We start from the raw sequence: 27,356 nt of genomic DNA, 5'->3' as shown, positions 1-27,356 counted from the left end.
TTGAAATGCCGAATAACTCCACACAAATGTATCAATCTGAAGGATTCAAGAGCTGTGGCAGCACCACAGGACTAAGGAGCACACTTGTGCAGCATCTGGTTCCTTGTCCAGGGTTAAAACTCAGAGCTCAACCCCTGAAATTCTTTTTCCAAGTCTTTGTGATAAGCAAGCAGCACTTCACACAAGGCCTTTGTTGGAAATCACCCGTGGTTTGGGGCTTTAAGAAATGCCTGAGTGTGTTCTGCCCATCTAAAAGCCATCCATTACAAAAAATAATCAGACATCCCTTTTTTTCTTGTACATTTGTGTCATTCTGCGAATCAGAAGCATTTTGTGTGCTGAGGGCAATGTGCTTTGCTTTTGGAATTCCTGAGTTTCACTAAAACCCTGGGGCATAGTTTGTTCAGGAGACCTGAGGTGACCTGCAAATGGGAGCTGCTGTGTCCCTTTGCTGCTTAGCAAGATCATTTTAAAGAGAAAGTGAAATGCAGTGTCCACATATAATGTGATAACCTCATAATCCAAAGAGAAAAGCAGTATTTTGATATCATTTGACCTCTCCAAAGCACATTCTCATAGCTTTCCCCTTAGATGGGCAGTTTCCTCATTTGTAAATGACAAATCTCAGGTGGAAAAAAAAATTCAGGTGACTTTCCTGAACCCAAAGAAACTCCTTATGCGAGCAGGAGCTGAAGAGGTCCTGTGGAGGTTTGGATTCTGTGTTGCTGCTTGGGATGCTGAGCTCTGCAGGCAGGAAAAGGGGAGGAGCAAGGAATACCTGCTTTGGTTAGGATAATGTGCTGCCTTGTCCTGGAAGCAGCCTTTCCATTCTTCTGGACTGAAAGCCTCAGTTTTTCCCCTAAATCCCAGTGACTGACTGTCTATAAACACTGACAGTCTCAAAAATAATGAGGAGGGTCCTGCTCCTTGTCCTCATTTCCCATGGAAAGCAGAAAATGTGTTGGAGCTCCTGATCTGCCATCTTGCAGTTTAATTCACCTTAAAATTAATTAAGAATCTTTATTGCTGTTCTCTTGGATTTGTTTTTTAACTCTCAATATTTGAGCTTCCCTCAAGGGAAGGGAGAATCTGTGTCTCCCTGTGGATGGGCTGTGGTGAGGATTCTCCACACCCCAAACTCGTGTCCATCCAGAGCAGCACATCCCATCCCAAGGTGCAAAACAAAATTCCTGCTCCAGTTGGGAATTCGGTGGAATTTGCTTCCATCTGACAGCCTTTCCAGATGGAAAGGAGAACTGCCTGTTCCTGCATGGAGCCATTTCCATTCCCTGCACTGGGGTTGGGTTTGGGGAGGGGGATTGGCCACTTTGTTTTCACAGAGTGAAAAACAGATGTTATTTCACTGCTCTATCTGGAAACTGTTCCTCATCCCCCAGCCCTGCCATAGGTGCTTGTCTTTGGAATTCCATTGGAAGTGTTAGAAAGTTAGTTCCATTTCCAGGTTTTTTTAATGATTCCTCCCTTTTCTTGCACGGTGGGTTAGGAAGGTGTTAAAGCTGGTGGTAAAGTAATTTATGAAGGGCAGCTGGAGTTCAAAAGGTTCAAATGTACAAGTTCAGTTCCAGCATCGTTTGGATCTTCACACCTCGGTGTCCCAACAGAGAAACTGGATACTGAGTTTTTACAGGTTTTACTGTAAAAACTGAGCCCTCCAGAACTTTTAGTAACTAATGGATTTTGCAGGAGTGATTTGACTAACCCTGCATGTCCATTAGCTGCTTTGCTTTGATGTCTTTGCTGGAAACCTAAATGGCTTTTACTTGCACTTTTTTTTTACCAGTTCTATGTTTGCAGGAGATGTCTTTTGTATCACAGTAGCCAGTAGGAAAAAAAGGGATGTACTCAAAAATTGTGGGAGCATTTAATCACAGAATATCCTAACTAGAATTTAAACTCTGTGTTGTCAAGAAAGTTTCCATCTGTAGCCTACCAATCCCAAGCTGACTACATGCAGTTTTAATCTTGTGATTCTTGAATTCATTCTTTTCTCTGTGGCTTTGGTGGTGTTAAAATTTAATCCTCAGCAGCTACGTTGTATTGAATCTATATTTCTCTCCTTTCCTTGCTTGTCCTGCTTTGTTACTGGCAATGGGGTTTGAAATTTCCTGAAAAATCTGAGTTTTCTAATATGGGGATGATTGATAAAATATCTTTCTACCCAGTGAGTAGTTTAAGAAAGTTTCCTCTTGTGTTTATTGAGCTGCCAGATATTTGGCATAATTAATTTCATATAATATACTGTTCCCATTAGAGGTGCACACCTTTGATGGGCAACTCTTGAAAATATCTAGCAGATTTAAAAGAATTTTCATCATTCTGTTCTTCTTATGCCATTTACACTGTTTGTCTGTTTTCCATCACCAGTGAGAATTAACTTTGTGCACTAATATTCAGAGCAAACTTATTCTGTGTTGCAAAACGGTACAGAATGAGGAAAAAAAGCCTAGAAAAATACTGATTTTCAGGTATATGGGACAATTCTGGAAATTTTACATGTGGAAAAACTGGTCCAAGAGCAGAGGAAGGGTCAAAGCACTTCCATTTGGAGGAGGGCTGTGGGATGGGCTGGGGGTGTTGCTCCTGTCAAACAAGTCCTTAGGAGGAAGGAGGTGTTGGAGCTGGTGTGGTTCCCCACACAAGGCTTTTATTTTGTGGTGGAAAATCTAATCTTTCCGAGACCATTTCTCTTGGGTCTGAGTCTGAAGTCTGCTTTCTATTGGGAGATTGGCATGAAATCCACAGCACTTAAGAGGATAAAGGCCTTTGTCTCCAAAATGTACATTTTTTTTGGAACTGTAAAGGCAGTGGAACAAGAAATGGTTTTAAGTATATAATGTTAAGATTCAACCTTGTAATCCTTTCTCAAGTAAAAGTATGTTATAGATCAATTTTATCGATTCCTATATTTTTTCCATGTGTTTGAGAGCATTTGCTTTAAAAAAAAAGGGAAATCTTCCACATTTAACTAATGACTGAAGAATTAAAAAATTTAATTATGGCTTATAAGGACCTACTGTCACTAATCAGAGTGACATCTTCTGGTTCCTCTGGAGGCACCATTTGATTTCTGAGAAAAGCATGGGAGAGTTGAAAAATAAAATAAATAAAATCCCATTTCTCTTCTTGCCTTTCTTTGCATGGTCACTTTAAAGGACCCCAAAGCCTGTTTGTACATAAGGACATAAATAGGTGGAAACAAGAGCAGAACCCTGACTTGTGTCAGTTCTTCTGGCACCACTGACTTAAATCAGGATCAGGGCAGACTGGCTCAGACTGATTCTTTTAATGTGAACTTCCAACTTCCTTGCTTAGTATACTTAAATTTTACATTTTCAGCTTCATAAATTGATGTGCAACAAAAGTGGAATTACCACAGGTATCTGCACAGAGAGAAAGGTGATAAAACAGGTCAGATGTCTGGTGAGCTTTGATGTTAAACTGCAGGAGAGTGGGGTTGGATGGGAAATTGGGAAGGAATTCTTGTGCCCAGAGAAGCTGTGGCTGCCCCTGGATCCCTGGAAGTGTCCAAAGCCAGGCTGGACAGGGCTTGGAGCAGACTGGGATGGTGGAAGATGTCCCTGCCCATGGTTGGGGTGACACTGGATGATCTTTAAGATCCTTCCAACCCAGCCCATTCTGGGATTCTCTCCTTCTATCCATCCATCTCTCCAAAAATCCATACTCGTGGTTTCCCAAGAAAAGCCACAGCCTGGGACATGTTACAAGTGAGTTTTACTCCCCAGAACTCCTCACACACACAAACATCTCTTCTGGTTGCATTCAGCTCTGGGGAAAGGCAGCAGCAGCAGCTTTGTGTTTTGTGCAGCTCAGTTCCCTGAGCAGCATTTATCAAAAATTAACACTTTTCTTTAATGCCTCATTCTGACAGTCTGTTTGTTGGCCACTGCTTCACTTCCATTCAGAAATCAAATTTAGAGCAAAGCCTGGGCAGTGTGGGATGTATTTTTGGTCAGTGAGAGCAAAGGGCTTTGGCCATCCCTGCTGCAGCACTTTTAAAGCACCTCCTGGAGTCAGCCTGGAGTGCTTTTAAAGTGAGCCAGCATCACTTGGAGATGGGTGAGGTGCAGCAATTTGGGAATTGCTCCCAGCTGGTGGAAAAATGATTTCCAAGCAAGCTGGGTGGCTCTTTAACCACTCTTCCCAGTAGAAAGAAGCTAAAATATATAGAAATTGTTGCTTTGACAAATAATCTAACAAGCCACTCAAGTTGCTTTATGTATTGAATGTAGTCGCTTGACAGTTATTATTATTTTCTAATGATATTAAGTTATAAATTATTAACAAGTGTTTAATTTCAGTCCAAACAGACCCAACAAAAGGGATTTGTATGGTTATGAATTGCAGCAAAATACGAAATTGTTGAGCTTTTAGTAAACGCAAACTTGGAGACCCTGGTTATTTCTCCCTCTTTCAACAGCCAGTCATGAAACTTTCTTGCCCTTTTCACCTTTAAACTTCATTTGAACTTGGAAAGAAGACTTGTGAATTGTGGAAGGGGGGAGGAAAAAAAAAAAAAAAGGGAAGAAAAGAGAAAGGGTGGGGGCTGGGGGGAGAAGCTCTGATTCTGTGTTACCGTAACAGTAATTCTGGCAAAATAATCCTCCTCTTGTGCATGAGTGTCTGCTACTGCTGCAGGGTAATCAGCTCACATGACATGCCTGGAGGCTAATGCTGGCCTGGGCTTTCTTTCTTTCTTGGTTGATTTTCTTTTTTTTTTTTTTTTTGAAAGTCCATATTTAAACAAAGGCTGATTATCCAAACAAGAATTTGGACTGCATCAACTGGGCCAGTTAAATTATAGTTAGTAAAACTTGGCACCTTCCAGGCTTGGAATGTTACAATTACAGCTGGATCCTCGTTTGGTAGGAGCCTTACAAAGTAATAAAAGTGGAGATTTTTATCTTTATAGGACACAGCTTAACTCTTTGAACGCACAGGACTAAGTGCCAAATATTACAGTTAGTGCTCAGACACCAAATTCCTGGCCAGGAAATGGGATAAACAGTTGAATCCACACTCAAGTATCCATGCCAGCACTCGGGTGGATGCTGTGCCACTTGGAGTGGATCTTCCTTATCCTCCAGGATTCCTCTGAGATAAGAAACAAGAATATCAGCAGCAATTTATTGTGATCTCCCTTGTTTTCCTGTTGTCTTTTTGACAGCACTGCTGTGGTTTTATTTGAATTCCTCTTCTTTTTGTGTTTCCTGTTGCTGTGAAGGTTTGTGCCCTGGTAGGATCTGGGTGGAATTGCTGTGATTTTCATTCTCCTGGAAAACTGTCTTCAATAATGGCTGAAATTCTGGTGGAGCTGCTCCAGGGTGGGCAGGGGATGAGGCAGAAGTTGGGTTTCGTTTTAACAAACTGCTGTTGACCATTCCTGACTTGTTTTCCCTCCTCTCTGACTGAGAGGGATTGGCTTTGATTAGTCACTTGCCAAGCTGAACTTTAGCTTTCTGGTTGTGTAATAAACAGCTCTGGTTGCCAATCAGAAAATGAAAGCTCTCCTCCTAAAATTAAACCAAGAGCCCTTATCATTAGCCTAGAACAAATCAATGCCTTTGCATTAATTCCCATGGAGTGGGGCCAGTTGACAGCTTTCCCTGATGGAGTTCTGTGCATTGCTTTATCTAAGTTTCTTTTTTAAGAAATTGTTTGTTGTTTGCATTTCCTGAAAACATTACTGAGGAGTAATGATTGAAATTCAAGCAATCAAGAGTGTTTGCAAGAGCCCACCTGCTAGATAGTGTTCACCAGGCTGTACCTGGAGTTTTATCTTCAGTCTTCTTTGCACAGAATAAAAATTCCCATTCATTAAAGAGTGGAAAAGTTCATTTCTTTTCTCGTGGCACTTTCACCATTTCCCAGTGTACTTTTGTCAATGACAAATAAAATCAGGATAACATTGCTGCCATGGGAGCTGGGAGAGCAGGGTCTGTCTCAATGGAAGGGCATTGCTTTTCTTGCCTGGAAAACTGAGAAGTTAAAGATTTTTCATCAAGATAGACATGCAGATAGATCCATAAGGTGCAGCTTGCTCTGGGAGGAATGATACCAACTGGAAGTAAGAAAGACCTAAGGAAAAATTGCGAGTTAATGTTTACTCTTTAATGAGTGTTTTAATGGAGTGACTTTACAACGTGACCTTTCTGCTGGTGGCTACTCAGAAAAGAGGATTTGTGCTCCATGGGCTCCTGGGAAGGAGCAGCTGTTGGCTTGGGATCCAAACTCAGCATTTTCCATGGGCATGGCTCAAGGGAGAGCTTCTCCCTCTGGAATATTGGGCAACTTTGGGCCACTTCCCATCAAACTGCTGACTTTCTGAGCCTGCAGGAGGAGGAACCCAAACCTGCAGGCTGAGGGAGAATATCTGGGCTTCATTGAGGTTCCCTGCTGTGTGCCTGGGAGGCCATCAAGAGGTTCTTCTCCCAGTTTTGGGGAGGAATATCACTCCTGCTCTGTGTTCCCCCAGCCCTTTGCTCTCTGCTCAGTTCTCATTTAGCACTGAGGAGCAGCAGGGATGCCCCAATGAGGCTTTTCCATGACAAAATTTCATTCCAAATTGAATGGATTTTCATTCGATTTTTCATTCCAAACCAACCAGCATTTGGTTTCTGGCCAGAAGAAATCCTGTATTTATTCCACCTGCTCTCCTTGCACTTTGTCTGTGTTAAACAGACTCATCCTAAGCCACAGGGAGATGATTAAAGTGGTGCTTTGCTGATTGAAGTGACACAGATTTCCAGCCTGGATCCAAGTGTCTGTAGTACCTTTGTATCCCTCCAGAAAATATCCTTGTATTTAAACAGAACAGGAATCCACAGGGCACTGCAGATGGGATGATCACAGAGCTGTTGACAGAGGGAATCTCAAATTTAAGGCACTCTTCAGACAGTTGGAATATATTTCCAGCTGCCAAGGAGGAATCAACAGGAGTGATCCATGGAAAGAAAAGATTTTGAGCTGTTTCCTCACTGAAATTGCTACAAGAGTGACTCTTGATGCTCCAGATGCATTATAACAAGCAAAATTATTTTCAATTTACTTATTCTTATTTAATATTAGATATTATAAAATATTTTCCATATGAGTGAAAAAAAAAACAGTGAAAAAATTTGCATTTTTATCTGTGTTTTGATTTCTCAGGACTGGTTGAGCACGCAAAAATATTTGTAGCCTTCTGAGGGTAGCAGGGATGCAAATAGTTTGGGAATTGTTTAAATCAGATTTCTCAGTACAGTTAGAGTCCTGGGTGAATGGAACAGCAGCCAAATCTGTTGGTTCTTGTTGGTTGATTGTTGTTTAAAGCTTAATTAAAGGAATTTTTTCTTAAAAAGGAGGAAAACTCAAATTAAATGTTGATCTGTGATAACTCTGTAGTACAGCTTTTTCTCTCAGAAATTGTGCTTGAAATGGAGATTTAGATAGATGGCCATAGCCGAAAATAATAATAAGGAAATTCTATTTATGCCACAAGTTAAGAATTCCCATCACCAGCAAATCCTAATTTACTACTTCATCTGATTTCTGATGGGAAAAATCTAATTGCTTTTATACTGGAAATAAAGTTGATTGAACTCTGAGTTTTTCCAGTGGCTCCAAAGGTTATTTCCCAAGCAGTGCTCTTTTACAAACTGCACTGCTTTTTAGCTTATCTGCTTTTTTCAGCAGATGAATGTTCAGTGTTATTGGATGTAGGGGAAGGGAGACTCTTAATTCTGATCTGAATTAGATGTGTTGGTAGGTGGGACATGATTTGACTTGCAGAACTTCACATGAAATCTCTCATTAGAGATGTGATGGCAGAGACTCCCTAGAGAGAAAACTGTTTTATACAGGGAGCAGCTAAATAGGATTTTTGTGAGTTTCTTTGTTTCATATCAAGCTCTGCAGTTTCTTTCTAGAAGGAAACACTCCTGCTGCCTATAGGAACTGTTCAATCAGTATTAACAGCAACTTGTCAGGAGCACAATCCTCAGAAATACTTACTCTGAAAGTCCCTGGGCTTTGAATAGCAAATGTCAGTCATGAAAAAGCAGAGATTTATTAGTGTTTTTAATTTTGTAAAAAATTATGGAATTTCTATTTCGGTTAGGAAGCTAGAAGCCAAAAAAAAAATTGGTTTTGCCTTCCATTTTCATAGAATTACAAACAATTTACTAACATTTATTCCTTACAGTAATTTCTGTTGATTTAAGAATTTCATTTGCCCTGAGCAGTACCTGGTGGTGAGAGGAGAACTGATCACAGGCCAGCAGCTTTATCATTCACCACAGTCTGCCTCGACAAACTATTTGACATGATCACTAAAAACCAAGCTTTTCTTGTGAGATCTCCAACTCTCTCTGGTTTTGGCAAATCCCAAACTATTTGGAGCCTTGTGCTGCTGCAGGAAAGCTTTGCTTTGTAGCAATCCCAGGGAGAAAGGCTCAAAGCAAGGGTGGTGGTAAAACTGGGATCAGACTTTCCAAACCTCAAAGATTTATACCGAAAAGCTGCACTTGAAAGCTTAGGTGGGTTTTCCTTCTCCCAGAACTTGTTTTCTCGTCGCTCTGGCAAATTCCATGGAGTTTTTCAGCCTCAGAGAGGATTGCCATGAGGAATGGTGCTGGATTTTGTAGGCATCAGCACTGGGAAGGAGCAGATTGCTGAAAAGGAGTCCAAACGACCCCAATGGCTTTGCTTGGGTTTGCTTTACATGAGGAGGAATTACTTAATTGCTGGAATTACGTAAGTGGAGAAACCAGTTGTTTTTGTAATTATGGTGATGTTTGTGTCTGCCAAGAGAGTTCCAAGGCAGCAGGTTTAAACTGATCCAATTAGTAACGAAATTGGTGTAATTAACCTATTGGTTAATGAAATGTGTGCACACACTGCCTGCTTTGGGGTTGGGTTCTGTCCATTATCCTGCTGTGGAAAGCAAATTCAGCTCCATAGAATCCACATTTAAACATTTAGAGCCGTAGAAAAATTGGAAAATACCTTGAAGATCATGGAGTCCAAGCATTCCCAGGACTGCCAAGGCCACCACTGCCCCATGTCCCCAAGTGCCACATCCACAGGGCTGTTAAATCCCACCAGGGATGTTTCCATCACAGAGCCCAAAGATTACCTGGCACACGGAACAAATCAGCTATTTTTGATAGCAAGGACCATGATAAACTCTGGATTCAGTGCTCAGGGAGCAGTTCAGGAAGAGTCACCCCTGAACTCACAGAAAGCTCCTCCAAGACAAGGAGCTCTCTGGATCAACTCCTGTGTGCAGCACTATGGAAAATTTTACTCAGCAGTTGCCTTCCCTTGTAGCTGATTAATACAAGATTTCAGTGTTCCCAGTCCATTAATCTTCACAAGCACATCTGCATACTGAAAAATGTTTTTAAAAACAACATTAAAAAAAAAAAATTACAGGCACTGATAATTTTGAAGATAAAAAGAACTTAAAAGAGCAACAATAAACTGCAGTTCACTTGCATGATGTGAATCCCAAACTGATGTGAGAGAGGGGCTTTGCCACTTCAAATATTTTAATTGTATGAGAGGAAAACATTGAAAAGTGGTTGTTCTCCAGGCACTGGATGCAGTTCCCACTGTGAAATATCCTGGCCTGTGTTGTATCAAGTAATAGTATCTTGCAAGTCAGAAAGGTATTAGGGAAGTGTTAGAGACATCACAGGAGGAGCTGGAGGTAAAGTTTGGGCTGTTGAGAAAGTTAATTACCCTGAAAAGAAATTAATAGTGGAGGTGTGCAAGAATCAAATGCCAGGAGAGCAGGATTTGGGATTTAAGGAGTGCACAGCTAAAACTGGAGAGCTGAACCCTTTTCTAGCACGTTTGTTGGTACAAACAGTGATATCCAGATGCCTGATATTTCCTGAAATGGAGGATTTTAAGGGTTCCCTTCACCTTCTGAAACTTCAGCTTAATGAACAGCAAACCCCATGGTTAGTTTTATGACCCTGGATTTCTAGTTATTTTACCACGTCCTTTCCTAGTAAGGAGATACCTGGAAAGGCTGCCAGGTAACTCTGTGATTCCTTTCCCAGTTATCCCAGAAGTACTGAAAGACCTCATTGTCCAAGGCAGTGTCTGCTTCGGGGGAAGACAGCTCAGCACAGCAAAACCTCCTCCACTCTGCTCACCACTTCAGGGGGGAATTGCTTTGGGAGGAATTTGGGGCTTGCAGCTCAGACAGGGTCTTACCATGAACTTGGTAGGCTGGGACACTGCCAGGCACTTTGTGCCAGCTTTGGGGACAGCTGTGACATCTCCAGTGCTGAATTCCTGCATCCCTTCCCAAGCCAAGCACTTCCAGCCACGACAGGAACAAGGCAAACCAAGCAGGGAAGGGCTGAAAATCTGGGAAATTCTGTTTAGCCCTTATTTAGTTCAGATTTTTACTGAAAGTAACTAGATCCTAAGTTCATTTAAAGAACTAATTTTCTAGATCCGAGTGTTTTTATAGCGAGGGGATGTTGTAAAGGAGTTGTTTATAATGGAGTTTATCTTAGGCATGGAACTTTTTGCCAGCCTAGTATCAGGAACAGTCTGGAAAAGCCTCGCAGTGGTGGTAGCCTAAGGAAGGGGACCAGGGTGGGGGAGAAAACCTAATAAAAATAGCTGAGATCATTCAACAGTTATCAAGAAACAGATACTGCAATTTTATAACAGAGAGCACTAAAAGTATATGCACTCTTAAAAGGCAATTAAAATGTATACTCCAAAACTATAAAACATTTTCTTTTCATCTGGAACATTGAGGGCAGATTACAACACATTAATAACGTTTTGTTTACAGTTCAGTTTCTGATGGCTTCCAAATGCAGTCTGTGTAGATTAACCAGAAGGAGTCCAGTTCTCTTTTAAGAGAGCTTGTAAAGGAAAGCAATGTGGTAAGATTGTTATGAAAAGCTGGTGTATTTAGGAAATAGCACTTAGCAGGGTCTCTCTGAATGGCTGCCAGGTCAGGAAGCTGAAGTGCAAGGCTTGGCCCCAGTTCAGGCCCCCCAGTCCCAGCTCCTTGACCACACAGTACGTCAGGAGCAGTGCTGGCCAGCCAGGAGCCCACCACGCCCCCGCTTGGCACCCGAGCTTTCACATAACCCAGGCTGGGGGGAGGAGGCAGCAGGGCTAGGGAACAGGCAGCTTATTAAAATAGAAATGGATAAATAAAACAGGCCTGGGAATGCAGCGGCGGCTCGCTCCCGAGCTTCTCCTCGTCCTGCTGCTCATCCTCATCCTCATCCTCATCCTCGCCCTGCTCTGTGCCAGCTCACCTCCAGCTGCAGGAGCACCAGGATGTTGTCCCCAGACCCCTGTTGAATGGGGCATGTGGTGGCAGGACAAGGGAATGGCTGTGAGCTGGAAGAGGATGGGTTTAGGTGGGATATACGGAAGGAATTCTCCCCTGGGAGGCTCTGGCACAGAGGAGCTGTGGCTGCTCCATCCCTGGAAGTGTCCAAGTGTCCACTGGGATGGTGGGAGGTGTGCAGAGGCTGCAGGTACTTGAGCTGCTCTCCTGCCTCAGCGTGGTTCATCCATCACAAGAACTTCTCCACATAACCCTACAAATTCTCCTTCTCATCCCAAAGCATTTCCTGCACATGGTATCTTCCTGATTTTGGTAATCACAGTAATGAGGGAAAACAGCATTGTCTTGGAGTTAGTTTAGTTCATGATATCGTGAATTCTGCCACTCCTGGGGACTTTTTCATTGCTGTTCTCTGTTAGGAAGAGGTCAAAATGGGACACACTGCTGACCTAGCACACAGTGTCCTTCTTCAGTATCTCTGCTGTCCACATTTCCCCCTTTTTCCCTGGCAGCCACCTCTGCATTAAGGAGAATTTGCCACTTTCTCTGCGTGAATAGAAAAGAGAAACTTTATTTTTCTGCAAGGCTGTAATGGTACATTTTATATTAAATGCAAAGGGAACACAACTGCTCTTCAGTCATTCCTTCCTGCGAGTTGTCCTTTGGCTGTGCTTTATTTCACTGTACAAGGAAATGCTGATCATTTGTACAGGCTGTTTTCAGGGCTCTCCAACCACTCTTTTGCCCTTAGAAATTGATCCCCTGGTTAGAAAAATCTGCTTTTCGCAGCCACTAAGTTCACCTCAAAAATACTTTTATAGAGAAATGGGGGGTATAAAGTGCATGGTTCCATTCAATGCCTGGGTCACTAATAACTCCTGCCTTTTCTTGGAAAGAGCCCTGCGTATTTGTAACATGTTGTCCATTAGCAACTCCTACATTTGATGGGAAAATCTAATAAATTGTTGTTACTCAGAACTGAGTAATTATACACAAAATTCAATGTGTGCATGTGAGAGAGGAACTTGAGCTTGTTCTTGGTTTCAGACAGTGACTCATTAAGCCACCCTAATGCCTCGGATATGCAGCAGAAGACTCCCAACGTTAACACTTCCATTCTCATCTCCATAAATGAGGATTTGAACACATAATTCCCTGAGATGAGTCTATACCTCTTGATTTTTATTTCTAAATCTATGCTCGACTGGCAGATGTTGGGGAAATAGCTTTTAGCATTTTTTCATTTAGATTCTGATTAAAAGATACGCTTTTTTTTTTCCCCTCCCCCTTAAAACCGGCAAAACTAATTATTCATGAGCGCAAAAATCATCATCCCCGACTAAGAGACGTCTCAATTGAGGGTCAGCAGCAGATAATGTGAGCTCTGTAACAACTGTGTCCCAGAATGGTGTTTCTGGATTTCATTATCTGCAGGAATGGAGGAGAGGAGAAAGTTGAGGAGCTGCTGCTGCCTCTGCTCCACCCGGCTGTGCTCAAACCCCGTGTGAGGAGCCAGGGAATGTGGGTTTGCTCTGAGCTCTGGGGTTCCTCTGCTTCCCCTCGTGGGACTTCAGCTCTCAGGGCATCACTCCCAGGGGCTGAAAAGCTGAGGAGCAGTGAAAAAGTGTTTTTATACTGATCTGGGGTGACTGGATTCCTTCAGCTGTCTGTACACTCAAAGACCTACTCCTGGAATAACAGTTTTCTCATATTTATTATTCATATCCTGCCCAGTTCCTGGTTATTTGTCACCACACCTTCATTACGGTCAGGATGAAAACGTATTCAGTTTCTTTGCTGTATTCCTGCTTTTCTTCCTGATGTTGTGCAACACCTGAAATGGTGATCCTTTGGGCAGCTGGAGCAACAAGGAAAGATCCAGCCTTGTACCACTGTGCATTGTCTAAAACCCCTGACTCGGAGAAAACCAGTCGATCTGATTTCATTAGCTGAGAGATCATAATCCAATTATTTTATTTTTAATTTCTCTTTCCTGAGCTCTTTTGCAGATGCTGCTTTTTGGCCCCTTGACAGAAGCCTTTCAGCCTTCCTTATGAAAATCCCAGATTGCAGCCTTCCGTGGGGGTATTTCTTGAGTTATAGAGTTAACCTGAGAAGGGAGAAAAAAGGCCTTATTACATTGCTACAAGCTGCCAGCTCCTCGCTAATATTTTAAAGGTGTGGGTGCATGTGTTGCTCTGGTGTAGTATCAGTTCTCTCTGATTTTGTAAACAGAGCCCTGTGAACCCTGAGTACCCGAACTGCGGTGTAAAGGCAAAACTAAAATTACTCATTTAAGGTCATCTGTTTTTACTGACACACCAAAGGTCTAGGAGAAGGAGTGAGCAAGCATCATATTTCTCAAATACAAAATTTTACAGTGGGAACGTGTTATAAAACATTCTGCCAGTGTTGTTTCCCTTGGGATTTAGAGTGAGAGACATGAAGGCTGACAACTCTCTTCCTGTTGTAGGTCAGAGCTTCAAGGAACTCTGTAATCTTCCCACCAGCTTTACTCTCTCCTGGAACTCACGGTTAAAATTAGATGCTGGCTGAACTTTAGCAGTTCAATTTGAAAGCTTTTTCGGAGGCAAAAGTAAAACAACTGCAGAGGGGAGTTTTCTCACAGTGCCATTTTGAGAACCACTTTGTGCAGGGGAACGTCCTCCGTGAACCGACAGCTCTCTTGCATGGATGTTTTCATAAAGCATGATTAGCAGGAGAGGCCACTGGGCAGCATGGAAATCATCTCTGTGGGTGCTTTCCCTGGCAGTGAGGTATCTTTCTTTAGGCTGGTACATGGCATTTTGAGTTGATTTTTATTTTTCTCACAGTTTCCCCTCCTGCCCCACCGCTTGTCAAGCAGTTTCTACCCCAGCAGAAAGTCAAAGATCAAACAAACAAGGGGGAAAGAGAGGGTGACAAGGCCTTACAGTAAGTGCTGTGAGTTATGGGCTGCTGAACCAGGAATTAGGCAGGAATTGGAGTTCCAGCAGCAGGGAAAGCCTGGGCACACAGTCCAGCAGGGTGAGGTGTTCTGCTTAGTCTCTGCTGCAGGATGCTGTGCCCGTCCTGCTCAGAGCCCAGCCTGCCTTGATTACCCCTTTTATTCAGGACTCAAAACAGCTTGTAAATTTTTTTATCATGCCTTCCCAGATTGCGTGGAGTGTGTTGTACCCTCCCCTTGCCTTTTCCCACATCTGTTTTCCAAACTCATTACTTTCATGTTATTAGGTTCATTGGAAGCGCAGTGTTTATTTCTATCCCAAGAGTTTATTTTTTTATCTTTTGAATTAAGGCAACAACTCCATCAAAGGATGATTTCTTTTAGGAAAATTGCCATCTATCAATTTTTCCTGCATATTACTTGTTGCTAGCACTGACTTTACCCACAGACTGATATCACCAACAGCACCGAGGAGCTGCTGCTCTGTGCTCAGAGATGCTGTGCTGGGAATGCTGTTTGTAATTTCAATTTCTTCTGATAATAATACAAATGCTGGAATTTAGGAGGATGCTCTCCTGAGGAGAGCTTTTGTCCCCTGCTTGCTTGCACAGAACCTCACACAACATTTATCCCAATTGAGCCCAAGAGCTTTTCCTTAACACAAACATTAACCTGAGCCCATGGCAAGTCCAACAACATCTGAGGATGCTGAAATGTCTGTGATTATCACTTGCCAGGCTAATCATCCTGCCTATCTCACTCTTATCTCGTGGTTGTGGCAGCTCTGGGTGCTATTTTTGCCACCTGTAGTTCTTCCCCCAGTTTCTAGCAGGGTGTTTAGGGTCTGGCTGGTTTTTAATCTGTATTAATAAACTGTCTAAAGCATTTGCTTGGGCTGGAATCATCAGGTGCCATGGGAATAGTCAATATGATCCTAAAACCCACAGAGTGACATGAGGTGGGGTTAGCAGAGCTCTCCTGTATTTTATCCAGTTTGGAATTTCAGATAAGGAATGCACAGACACATCATGTGCTGTTCATCATTATTTTCCCCTTTTTCTCATTGCTACTATAGACATTTCTCACAGATGAGAAAATTATGTATATGTGGTTAATCACCCTTAAAAATGCAAGGGGTATTTGTTGCAAAACCTCTGGAAAGAGTGGAAAAATGGGAAATTTATGGGAGGAGATGTGCTCTCCCCAGTCCCAGTGGCTGTGCTGCCAGCCTGGCTGCTGACCTGCTGTGTGGATTTAGGAGATCCACCCAGGGCCCTGTGGGCTGAATTCCTCTGGATTTTGGGAACAGATCGTGACCCCACAGGTGATTCTGGGCTCTGTGGATCAGTGCACAAATCACTGGAGAGTTATAGCCGTTTGTGTATAAATTATCTGTCCCAAAGGCAGCCTGAAGGGATTCACACTAAACTTCTGACTATCCTCCCTCCCTGTGTTCTACATAATATAGTTCAAAGTGGTATCAAATTGTATTTTATCAAATCGTGCAGTTTGCTCCTTTTTGTCCTCAGGTTCATTATTTATTTGATTGGAGATGAAGGCACTGCACATTCTGGCTTAGAAACATTTGCTCTCCATTAGTATCCAGTAACCTCTGTTGGAAGTGCAGGAGAAGCCTTTGGCAACTGTAAGCAATTGCTGGTTATTAATGCCAAAGCTGTAAAAATGAAAATAGGAAGTCACTGCATAGGCTTGGAGTGTTAGGGTTGTTTACATTCCTAATTTGATTCACATATTAACCACAATTAACGTGCTCTCTAGATTTCAAGCATATGTTTCTTCTATCACAGAATGGATTTTTCTCTCCTGCTTTACCCCAGATTGTTCCTAGTGGGAAAAGCTTTGAACAAATTCAGGCAGTGGGGAAGAACTGTGATTTGCATTATCTTAGGGAATCTGTTTGTTGGAATGGGGTGGGGATGTTCTGCTGAACAGTGACACATTTAGCTGTGGTTGGGGGAGAATTTTCTTGAAATTCACCTTTTTTCTCTCTCAGGCACTCCCAGATGGAGATGGTGTTCTTGATCACAACTGGAATAATAATAATAATAGTTCCCTGCAGTCACATCCAGTGCTTCAATCCTGGTCCTTCCCCACTCCTGATAATCCCTCTTTTCTCACCCCACCCCTTGATCTGAACTCCCTCATCCCCCCATTTTCTTTCGTAGCCCTGTGGGCTACAGAAGGATTAATTGTACCAATAAACACAACTTTATTTTATAGTTTTATAGCACGATTAGCTATCAAATACTCTGTGCTAAAATAACATTTGCTAGGCTGTTTCAAGACAAAGTTTTGTTAGGCACAGTGGGCCTTTAATCCCCGGAGGAGTTCAGCTAACTAAATATAATATTAGTTAACATACTTTACTGATGTTAAGAAAATACTTCTGTGCTACTAAGAGATCCTTAGTCATGGTATTCCACTTGCAGTCATGGCTCTTTTCCTTTGCATGGAGTTTGGAGAACAATTTGGTTGATTAATTCTGTTCCTTCTTTTAATGGTGATGGATATCTCCTATTGGAAATTCCCATCAGTGTTACGGACAGAGCTTGATTCTGTCATCGTGCTATTAATTAAGGTATTTTAGGAGATTGTTGTTTACATAAGCTTTTGAGAGCTCACAGTTAGGAACAGCACTTCTTCCCTCTTGTGCCATTTTTCCACTGATCTAATTCCCCTGCCTTGGTTGGGCTCTTTGAGGTTTATTTCTGATACAATTCCTTTTACTCCATGCCAAATCACAGGATCCCAGAATGGTTTGGGTTGGAAGGGCCTTAAAGATCCTTTCATCCCATTCCTGCCATGGCCAGGGACATTTCCACCATCCCAGGCTGCTCCAAGCCCTGTCCAGCCTGGCCTTGGACATTCCAGGGATCCAGGGGCAGCCACAGCTTCTCTGGGAATTCCATCCCAGGGCCTCCCCACCCTCGCAGGGAAGAATTCCTTCCATATATTGATAATCAGAATTTTTTATTCAGTATCCAGAATACATTTGCCCAAGAACATCGGGGTGAAAGTACAGAATAATCTTCCAAGAGTTGACAACTTAGAGTGAGATAAATGTCACTGTAGAGAGCAATGTTGTATGTGAAGGAGGGAGAGATGAGATGGCTTTGCAATTTCTGAATGCACTTGGAGTTTACATGGGAGAACAAATGAGGAAGACTGAACCCAAATCCAAGTAAAGCATCAGGAAATATTCTAGTGGAATATTAGCTGGAGCTCAGGGAGCTTTCTGACCTCCTAGGAAGCTTCTGTCACGTGTTAAGAGCCAGGTGGGTGTCCTTGGAGTGGCTTGTCTTTGATCTCAAGGGCTGGTCACTGCTGATTGGGGTTCTGAGATTCTTGCATGTGAAGGACTGTGAGAGTAAAACTCTCCAAAGTCTTTCAAGTGACCAGATTGTTATAAAATCCATGACTCAGTGGCGCCTTTCCTTCTGTCCTCGTGGTGTCGACCTCCCTTTATGCTATGTTACAACCTCCTATGTTTTGATCCAGTATAATCCAAATGTATTTAGTCTGTATTTTATTCCACTTTGTAAACACGTTTTTTCCATAGCTGCAAATGTCTCCACAATTATTTGTTTCAATTTGTAAATTGAACAAAAGGCTTTAATAAACAATGTCCTCAGGCAGCCTCTCATCTTCTTCTCGTGAAGAAACATGATTTCTAAACCCAGCAGCCTGTAAGCTCCTTGGGAATTCAAAGGGAAACCTTCCACCATTTTGTCCAGCTTGGCCATTTAGTCCAGAGCACTTCTTGCCGTGAATAAACTCTGGAGCTGAGTTTGTAAATAAGGTTTGGAATGACAAGTTGGTATTTTGGAGCTGCTGCTGGTGGCACTGGTCTCGTCCAGTGGCACCACGTGTGACAGCAAGAAGTTGTTGGAGGAGACAACAAGGCACTTTACTGCTTGTTTCAATGTTCAGCCACGCTCTGTAGGTGACCAAAATGTTTGATTTTGTCCTTTGGATCTCTGCTGATGACTGCTAAGCTCCATCAGGCAGCTCCTGGCCGTGGGTTCTGCAAACACGGGAGGTTGGACGTCACGGCCGATTGGGATCGCCAGGAGAAGCAAGGCTGCAAACTTTGCAGAAAATTCAAACTCTCTGTAGCATCCCAAGCCCACAGCTGTTTCACTGCATCTTAGCAGTGGCTGAGACAGCCTTGAGCTTCCCTAGATCCTGAGGAATTTGAGCTGGAGAATTCCTGATTCATGTTGTTTAAATCACTTATATAAAAGTGTACGATGCACTTACTCGACTGTGTTGATAACACACACACCCCCATTCATGGACAGGAATCCATTCTCCAAACACTGGAGAGGCTACAAAAGAAAGTAAATCTTGTGCTGGTTCAGCTCATCTCAGGATCAGGATGGAGGATGTTGGGAGGGAGAAAATAAGAACAACCAAAGCCCAACCAGAACTTAGTGTGGCTGCTGCCATAAAAGACATAAAAAATGCTTCTTCAAATCCATCACCAACAAAAGGAGGGTGTGGAGGAGAATCTCCATCCTTTATTCAGTTCAAAACTGATTTTCAAGAGAAAGGTGCTGGGGTTTTGCTGACAGATCACCAGCTGGTTTTCCAACCTTGATTAAATCTCTCGGCTTGGTACCTGCTACAGACACAGAGTTTCAGTGCATTTATCTGCCCATGTTGGTTTTCCTGGCAGCAGGAGAGGTGGGATTGTTTATTCTCTTGCATATATTTTTTTTAAATCTTTTTTTATCAGCTTTTCCTTGGGGATGGAACTGGTAATATATAATATTACATCTGTGGTTCCCTGCTAGGTGATACTGCCTTTCTCACAAGTCTTTTGCTCATTTTGTGCAAAATGTGGCGTGTGAGGTTTTTTTTGTTTTGGCTTTGGCCAGATTCTTGTCCCATTGGCTTTATTGTTAGTGCTAATAAAACCATGGGAAATGTTTTGATGGGTAGGAGATTGCAGGGACTTGAGGTTTCAGCTTCGATACTGTATTGGCTGCTGCACATAATCTTTGGTAAACCAAAGATAAAAAGCAAAGCTTGTTTTAGAAAGCCATGGGCTTTTCAGAACGACTCTTGGCAAATTTTGGTCCTCACTTTGTCAAGTATTTGTCCACATATCAGTCGTTCTGTGCCTCTGTTTACACTCATTTTGCCTCGGGGCTTGTTTTAGTAAGTCGGATAAAGTGTTTATTATGTGGCTTGCAAAATATGTTCCTAATGGTGAACTAACCCTTGGTGCCACAGAGACTGGGGGCTGTTGGGATCTCCTGTTGTGCAACAGAGAGCTGGGCAGGTAACCACAAGGCAGCCTTGGCCCCTCTGGGGATGGCTGTGGCAGGGCAGCGCTGAGCTTTCCGCTCCCTCAGCGTTACCAGTTTGCTTGCCTTGGCTGGAGGCTCCTGGCAGCTTCTGCTCCAGGCTCCTGCAGTGCCCAGAGCCTCCCTCTTCAAAATTCAGTGCAAATCGAGCAGCTCCAGAGGCTGGGGTTGGAATCACAGCAGTGTCGAGGCAGCTTGTGCTCCTTCTCATGGCAGGAGCTGGTGGGGAAAGCTCTGCAAAGTTCTCCTGACCCTTTAACCTCTCTTTGGCTTGGAGCTGCTCTGCTTTGCAGCCTGTTCAGAGTTGTGGGGACACCTACTAAAATTTCAGCTGAATTAAAATGGATTTTGGGAGGCTGTTTCCATCCCTTGTGTGGTTTCTGGGTATCTCCCACATGTAATCTCCCACATGTCATCTCATCTCCCACATTGCTCTGGGTTTTCAAGAACTTTCTCACAAAAAACTCTAACTAAAGCTCATTTAAAAACTCTCACCTAAGGGAGGCTAAAGAATTTATTCTAAAATACAACTTAGGCCTTCCAGAGCCAGAGTGCCTCCTGCAGATTCTCCTGGAAATAAATAACACTGAAAAAGTTTGCTTTCCTTAATGCAATAATATGTAGGAAGGTAGGTCTTGTATTAAATTACTTTGTATGTGATAAGATGTGATTATAACAAAGAAGGAGATTTATGATTGCTATAAAAAGAAATGTGATTGTATTATAGTTTAAATAAGTTATTTGCATTTCAGATTTATTTTGGAGTAGTGTCTTTAGGCACCAGCTGTACACTGGGTCCACATGTGCCAGGAGCTGTACAAAGAAAACAAGATTATTGCTGCTTCAGGAGCCTTGAGGGAAGTTGTGGCTTCTCGGGTTGTATCAGGGAATAAAAATGTGTTTCATGTGGGACCTTGTCCCTTCACTGCTGGCCAGTAAAAATGACTTTGAGAACGGAGTTGGAAGGTGTGCCATGATCAAAACCTACTGGGACCCCCTAGGAGGCACCTTAGGAAATTCTTTTTCCCTCTGCTTTAATTCTTTAATTTTTATTTTTTTTTCAGTTCTGTTAAGTGCAGACATTCATCCCCAGCAGGTCCAAGTGAGATCCAAGGCTGTGTGGATAATGCAGGGCGAGCTGACTTGGATGAGGTGCAAATTGGGCTCCCAGGTCTGCTGGAGCAGAGTGATTTACATCCTCTGGTTACAGCAGTTAATCGTGGCTGCCCTGATAAGACTTGTTTACTGCCACATCAGCCTGTCCCAGCCCTGCTGAGCATCAGCACTGCCCATGGAAAGCTCGATTACCTATTCTGCTTACTGCTGAAGGGTTTGGTGCAGGGAAAATCAAAATGCCATCATCTGCTGTCTGCTGGGGACCTGAAATTCCCATTCTGTAGTCTATGCTGCAGAGACCCTCTGGGAGCAGAAGTGTTAAAGGATTAAGTCATCTGAAATTAGGAGAATTCTTAACTCTGAACACCTTTCCTGAGCCTGATGAAGGGCTGAAGCTGACCTGCATGGAGTGCCCCTGCCCAGCACGGAGAATTTGGACATTTTAGGGAAATACCTGTGCCCGTGCTCAGTGCCAGGGCTGGGCTGGGAGCAGCTTGTCCATCCCAGCTCAGCTGTCAGGGATGCTGCTGGGAAGCTCCATGGAAATCCAGCTCTTCCCCTGGCAGCCCCTGGTACCTCCTTGGTGTCATTCCCACGGAGCAGAGCGGGAGCAGCGTCTCCCTGCCGACCCTTGACTGCACTCCCTGCTCCCAGCCTGCCAAGTTTCCACTCCTTTTGTAGGCACACACTCGTGCCTGGGGATGGGAGGCCAAGGGCAGCAGCCAGGGCAGCTCCAGCACCCTTCCTTCCCTGGAAGTTTCACACATGAGGAGAAGGATGGGGCTCCCAGGTGTGTGTGTGTGTGTGCAGGGGATGTGGGGCACGACTCGAATCCATCTCCTTCCCCTTGTCCTCGTTGGGGTTTTCTTTCCTCAGTGTTTTTCTCTTCCATCTTCCTCAGCTCATGGTGTCTGCAGCAACCCAAGAAAGCTGTACCTTAAAATAAATTCTCACTAAACACCATTGCAGAGGGTGAGGGATGCTCCTAAACCATTCTTTGTGTGAGAACAAATATTAACCAAAGCTTTAAACCCCTCTCATACATGCATGAGAAGAGCTGATTGTACCCAGCAGGCTCGGATTGCTGGTTTTTTCCTAAATTGGAAGAAAAGCAGCCTCGTGGTGTGTTTTTGAAGGTTCTGGGTGCTCTTACACACCCTTGAACAACCCCTGCTTGAGCATCTATGGATACATCAAAGATACAACATGCAGAGTTGTGAAACAGCCTGCAGAAAACCTTGGTGATCAAGGAACATCCTGGGATTATCTGAAATCCAAGCTGGAAACACAGGAAAAGTGCCCTGTGAGCAGAGCATCCATATAGGAATCATTTTATTCCCCAAGGTTGTCCCAGAGACAACTCCACAGTGCAATTTCAGCCTCACTGGCAAGAGGAGGGGTAAGGAATGAGCTCAGTCACTCAAAGGAAAATTCAGCAAACTTTCAAATAATGCATCCTGAATGCCAATATATTGTATAGGTTGCAAGATGCTGGTTAATGAATGTTGAATTAGGATGTCAATATTTCCGTTCTCCAACCTTTTAGGGTAATTTTGCATGAATATAAAAAAAAAATTAAAGCATCCAGCACATGTTTGTGCAGGATTCAATTTTCAAGGGCAGCTTGGTTTGGCCAGAAAGTTTCAGTCCAAAGACTGAAAGATGCCACTGTCACCTCCAGGGGTCTGGAAAAGTGCAGGGTGGTTCTGCACGTGTTTTGTGGCTTCTCTGTGTGTTCCTGCAAATGGGAACATCACAACCTATCAACACTGTGGTGAATTTTAGTTTGGCTTTTGTGCTCTTATATGAAGTCCTGCTGTGCTGGGATTGCTGGGACTCTGGGAGAGAGGAGACCTCAAAGAGATATGGACACAGCATTGATCCTAAAGGGAAGAGCATTGCTGGGCTTTATGGGCTGGGAGCTCTGCTGCTCTCACAAGGGTCACCTGTGCAGGGAAAGGTGTCTGAGTACCCAAACATGACTTCACCAGTGCCTACAGTTTTATTTTTTGCACCTCTGATCCTCCTGACCCAATGGAATTCCTGGTGGTGATGCAAATCTCCCGGCGCTGAGTTCATGTTAGATCCGCGTTTCATTTTTTGGATGAGCAGCAGAGGCTTCTGTGGTTTTACAGTGCAGGAGTAACTGGTCATTTCCCTAAAAAATGATGGATTTGAAATCCATTCAAATGAGATATTTCTGTCTTGTGACAAGAGCTTAATAGCTTCTTGCATTTGTGTTTGGAAACATATTCTTTGAACTTTTGTGTAACGTTCAGCCAGTATAAGGCAAACATTCTTCTTCAGCTGGTAATAGGCTGTCTGGTGTCTGTAATTCAGTTATTTAGCTTTAAAATTAACTGTATATATTTGTAAGTTTTTAATTAAGATGTGTTTCTACTCAGAGCTTTTCAGAGCTTACTCAGAGGAGCATCAAACACTCCACAGTTTTGGTCTTTCCTCTCCGCCTATTAGCTTCTCCCCTTCTGCTTATAAATTTCTGATGACAGACATAAACATTTACCTCCGTGGGCATTACTTAACTCTGAGATCACTTTGTTCTATAAATACAAATAAATAAAAGGCCCTTTAATGGGCGAGGGGAAGCCAGCAGCGAAGTGGTTAAAGGTTTTTGCAGCAGCCTGGCCAGCAGGAGCTGGCGGTGTGGAGCAAGGGGGACGCCAGGCTGTCTCTAAACTTTTTGGCCCTCCCTGAGTGCAGAGATGAAGGAAGAGCCCTCTATAAATCACTGGAGATTAGAGACCCTGTTCTTGCCGACTCTGCAGGGTTGCACTGCTTAATGTCAAAGCCTCACGTATTACTTTAACAGCACTCCTTTTCTTTATTAAATCCACTTTGAAATAAAAAAATGATGATCTTTCCAGTGAGGGGGAGAAGGTCTAAAAGGATTTAGAAAGTATCTGTTATGTTACATTACGGAGACTAATAACTGCACAGGGAGTAGGTAACATTTTTGCACCATTTCAGAAAGTAAAATGAATAGACTTTACAGAGTTTTCCTCCTTCAAAATATTTATTGCTGTTGATTTTGAGGAACTTTTGAGGGCTCTTCAGTAAAGGTGGACTGAGCTTGAACGCCAGCAGGGATTTCCCTCCAGGTCTGCAAAATTAAATTTGCATCTTCATTTTTGCACGTCCTGCAGCATCTGGTTTTGGATTACTTTTTTTTAACCTTTGGATTTATTCTGGAGGAATTTTATTCCGTCTCTATCTCCATCTGAGTGTGATGAAGACATATTTTAAACAGCTGTATCTGTGTCAAATGTCAGTGTTTGCTCATAGCCTCGCTGTCTTGAGGACATTCAGAGGCTTCGAGGCACTGCATATTTATCTCCTATTATGACCTGATTTCTCCTGATTTGTGAAAGTCACATTAGGCTGGATATGATTTTTTTTTTTAACGTGTGAGGCTAATGGCATTGTTTTTATGTAAAATGCTGTTGTTGCTCCACAGGCATTTAGTTACCTCCTTTAGTGCATTGCATCCCACCTAACAAATCTCCCGAGCCAGAGGAATTGCACATATGTATTTTTTCTGCACATAAGTGTTTCAGATCCTCCAGGTCATTTAGTATCCATTAGGACACTAAAGCTTCTTACTGTTTTCTCATTAATAGTCGAGTCTGTTACCACGACAAAAACAATTTCTGAGAGACAGGATTCTTTGAGAAACATCCCTGATGAAAGTCCTGGAAATCCTAACAACAAATGTTGTCAAGTTAGATTTCAGCAGAGCAGTTCTGTTTCACTGTGCAGCATTACGCCCCAGGAATGTAGTTTTTCTTTTAGTCTCATGACTTTAAACACAACATTGGCATGAAACCCATTAGGAATAACAGATTTATAAGCTCTTGTTGATGGATCCTGTTCAAATGCAGTAGGATGGAAGGTGAAAATATTTTTAGTCTTTAAACGTATTAAAAATAAACTGTGATTATTTTAATTCTCTACATTTGAAGTCATTTGCTTCTTTGCCACCGTAGCCGGAGTGTTTTCCTACCCGTTCACAGTTCATTTACGGTGCAGTTTTGAAGTTTGGAAATAGTTCACACCTATAAAACGCGGTTTTGCATTTGCCAGGGAAAATGAATATTGTTTTGCAATGCATCTTATCCAAAAGTTGACAAGTAACAGCTTTTTTTGCTGGTTTGCTCTGACAAACAGCTTGAAGGTATCACCTTTGTAGGCGGCTGCCGCAACGAGCTGCAGATATTCATTTATAGCTGTTTGTACTCCGTGTGTTCTTTCATGTGTTCAGGAATATTGCCCAGTTCCGAAGCACGAGCTCTTAAAATAACTGGAAATGGGGGTGGGGTCAGGATTTTGTACAAACAGGGCGAGTTTTTGGGGCTGGATGGACAGGCTGGAGGATCCCAAGGGCTGAGCAGGGAGCAGAGCAGGAGGTTATCACAGCCCAGAGCAGAGATCCCGACAGCCCGGCCGGCACTCGGTGTTTTATTAGGAGAGAACAACTCTATAAAAGGAACAGGAGATTCAATCATAATATAGCGGGGTGACATGAAGGCAGCTGACAGCATGGCTTCAAAACCCATTTAAGATCCAAGAAAATTTGCCACAAGTAATGTGCTGCAGCTGGGGAGAGCGTTTTGGAAAAAGCAGAACCTGCGGATTGGCGTTCCCCGGCGCTGCCGTCGCCTCGCACGGAACGGCTGGGCTGGGCTGGGCTGGGCCCTCCTTACCACCCACAGGCAGGGCTGGGAAAGCTCTCTCACCCCGTGTTTGTGTGTGTTTTTCCTGCTGAAAGTGGTTTGGGGAGAAGTGGGAAGCAGTGACCAGGCTGGTGGTTAGGGTTGGAAGGAGAGGGAATGAAGCGTTGGCTGCGAAGGTGGTGCGGAGTGTTCTTCTGCTGGGAGAAAATGCTTCCAAGGAAGGCCATTTTGAAAAGGGAAAGTGCTCCAGTTAGGGAGTTTTTAGTGATAAGTGAAGAAGTGAAATGCAATGTAGAATAAAATTTAAAAATCTTATTTTCTTCCCCTTTATTCTTTCTGCCATCTGGCAGTTCAGTAAGTCACCATTCTTTGGGTTATCTCTTCTGGATGGAACATTCCCCAGGGAAGTGGTGGAGTCACCATCCCTGGAAGTGTCCAAAAAAATGAGTAGATTTGGCACTTCCCAGTATGGTTTAGCGGGCATGGGAGTGTTAGGCCAAAGGTTGGGCTTGATGATCTTGGAGCTCTTTTCCAACCTCAGTAATTCTGTGATTCTGTGATCAGCACTGTCTGTCTTTCATCTCTCTTCCTTTGATAGCTCTGAGCCAAGTCCTGAGAGGTGCAAAGCCCTTCTAAATCCAAGGCAAAGACTGGAACATTTAAAAGTATAAACTTTGCTGTGCCAGAGCTGGTTGGGTTTGGGACTGCTTAAACCCAAATAATTGGTGAACTGGAATCGTTTGGAAATAGGATACTTTAGTGTGTCCAGCTGAAGAATGTATTTTTAAAATCTTTGCTGCTCTGTTAGCTCAGCCTAGACTGTTAAATTTGCCTTTTAAAAGGAGAAACTTCACGCCTGTTCTCATGTGGCAGTGGATTTTCTGGGATGTGATTGACAGCTGGATGGACTGTCCAAAGGATGGATTTTCCAAGGGCAGCAATATCAGCAAGGGTGGTATCTCTATCCAGAGAGAAAGTTGGCCAAATTTCTACTCAACTATGATCAAAATCGAAATTAACTGATATTTTGGCTGGAAGTAGCGTGTCGTTTATGCAAGAAAAGGTCATCTTCTCCCTGGTAGAAGGTAATGCTAATTTAGGAATAAACAGCTTTTTTTTTTCAGTTGTTCTTACAGAAGGTTCTGTCACACAAAAATGCGTTGCATGGAAAGGAGCTGAAAGAGGAGAAGCACAATTAAAACAAATATCACTGGGTTTTCTGAGTGATTACAAGGAATTTCTGCATGTTCTCTTCTACAAGGACAACAGAAATACCATGTAAAGGAAATTTCAGAATTAACACGTAGATCTGTGCTGCTTCCACACAGGGGGAAGAAGTACCCAGCACTGAAAAAAATCCCTCAAACAAGCAAATCTTTCATTTTTAATTTACCTGTATTAGAAGCAGAATCAAAATAGTTGCACTAAGTGTTTGGGATTCCTTTTTTTATTAAAAAATTCCATGCCGATTGTATTTTTTGGAAAAAAAAAACCCAACAGAGGCATAGGTAGAATTAGGAAATCCAGGCTACCCCATCAGCCTCAGTATTGCATGGAATTGACTTTAAATTGGGCACCTGGTGACACTGACACAGAGAGGTGAAAAATGGTGAAAAATCCCTCCTGTTGGAATTCCCTCATTTCTCTTAGGTTCTGCATCCCATGCCGGAGATGGATGGAATGGATTTAAAAAGCCATTTTTTGGGGGTGTGAAAAGTTGGGGGATATTTACTGCTTTTGTCTCTTCCCACATGTTTGTGACTGGCAAGGTAACATAAAATTCCATGCGCTGCTTTGGCTCCCAGGGAATGCAGCAATGCCAGGGGGTTGGGGTTATTAGCAAAGCAAGGATCTGTCATCCAGAAAACAAGGGGCTTAAAGATTATGGACTAATTTCACACTTCCTATGGCATAGC

General features: G+C 43.0%; 1 protein-coding gene across 8 annotated transcripts in view; it reads left to right on the top strand.

Moving 5' to 3' along the window:
* BCAS3 (BCAS3 microtubule associated cell migration factor) overlaps positions 1-27,356 on the top strand; it is a 289,031-nt gene that overhangs the window by 196,280 nt on the left and 65,395 nt on the right. The gene's annotated exons all lie outside the window — the stretch shown is intronic.

The sequence above is a fragment of the Lichenostomus cassidix genome, chromosome 19 (genome assembly GCF_008360975.1).
Source record: "Lichenostomus cassidix isolate B80296 chromosome 19, HeHo_3.0, whole genome shotgun sequence".
NCBI classification, from domain to species: domain Eukaryota; kingdom Metazoa; phylum Chordata; class Aves; order Passeriformes; family Meliphagidae; genus Lichenostomus; species Lichenostomus cassidix.
Note: the sequence above shows the minus strand (reverse complement) of the source record. Positions and strands in the feature narration are given on the sequence as shown.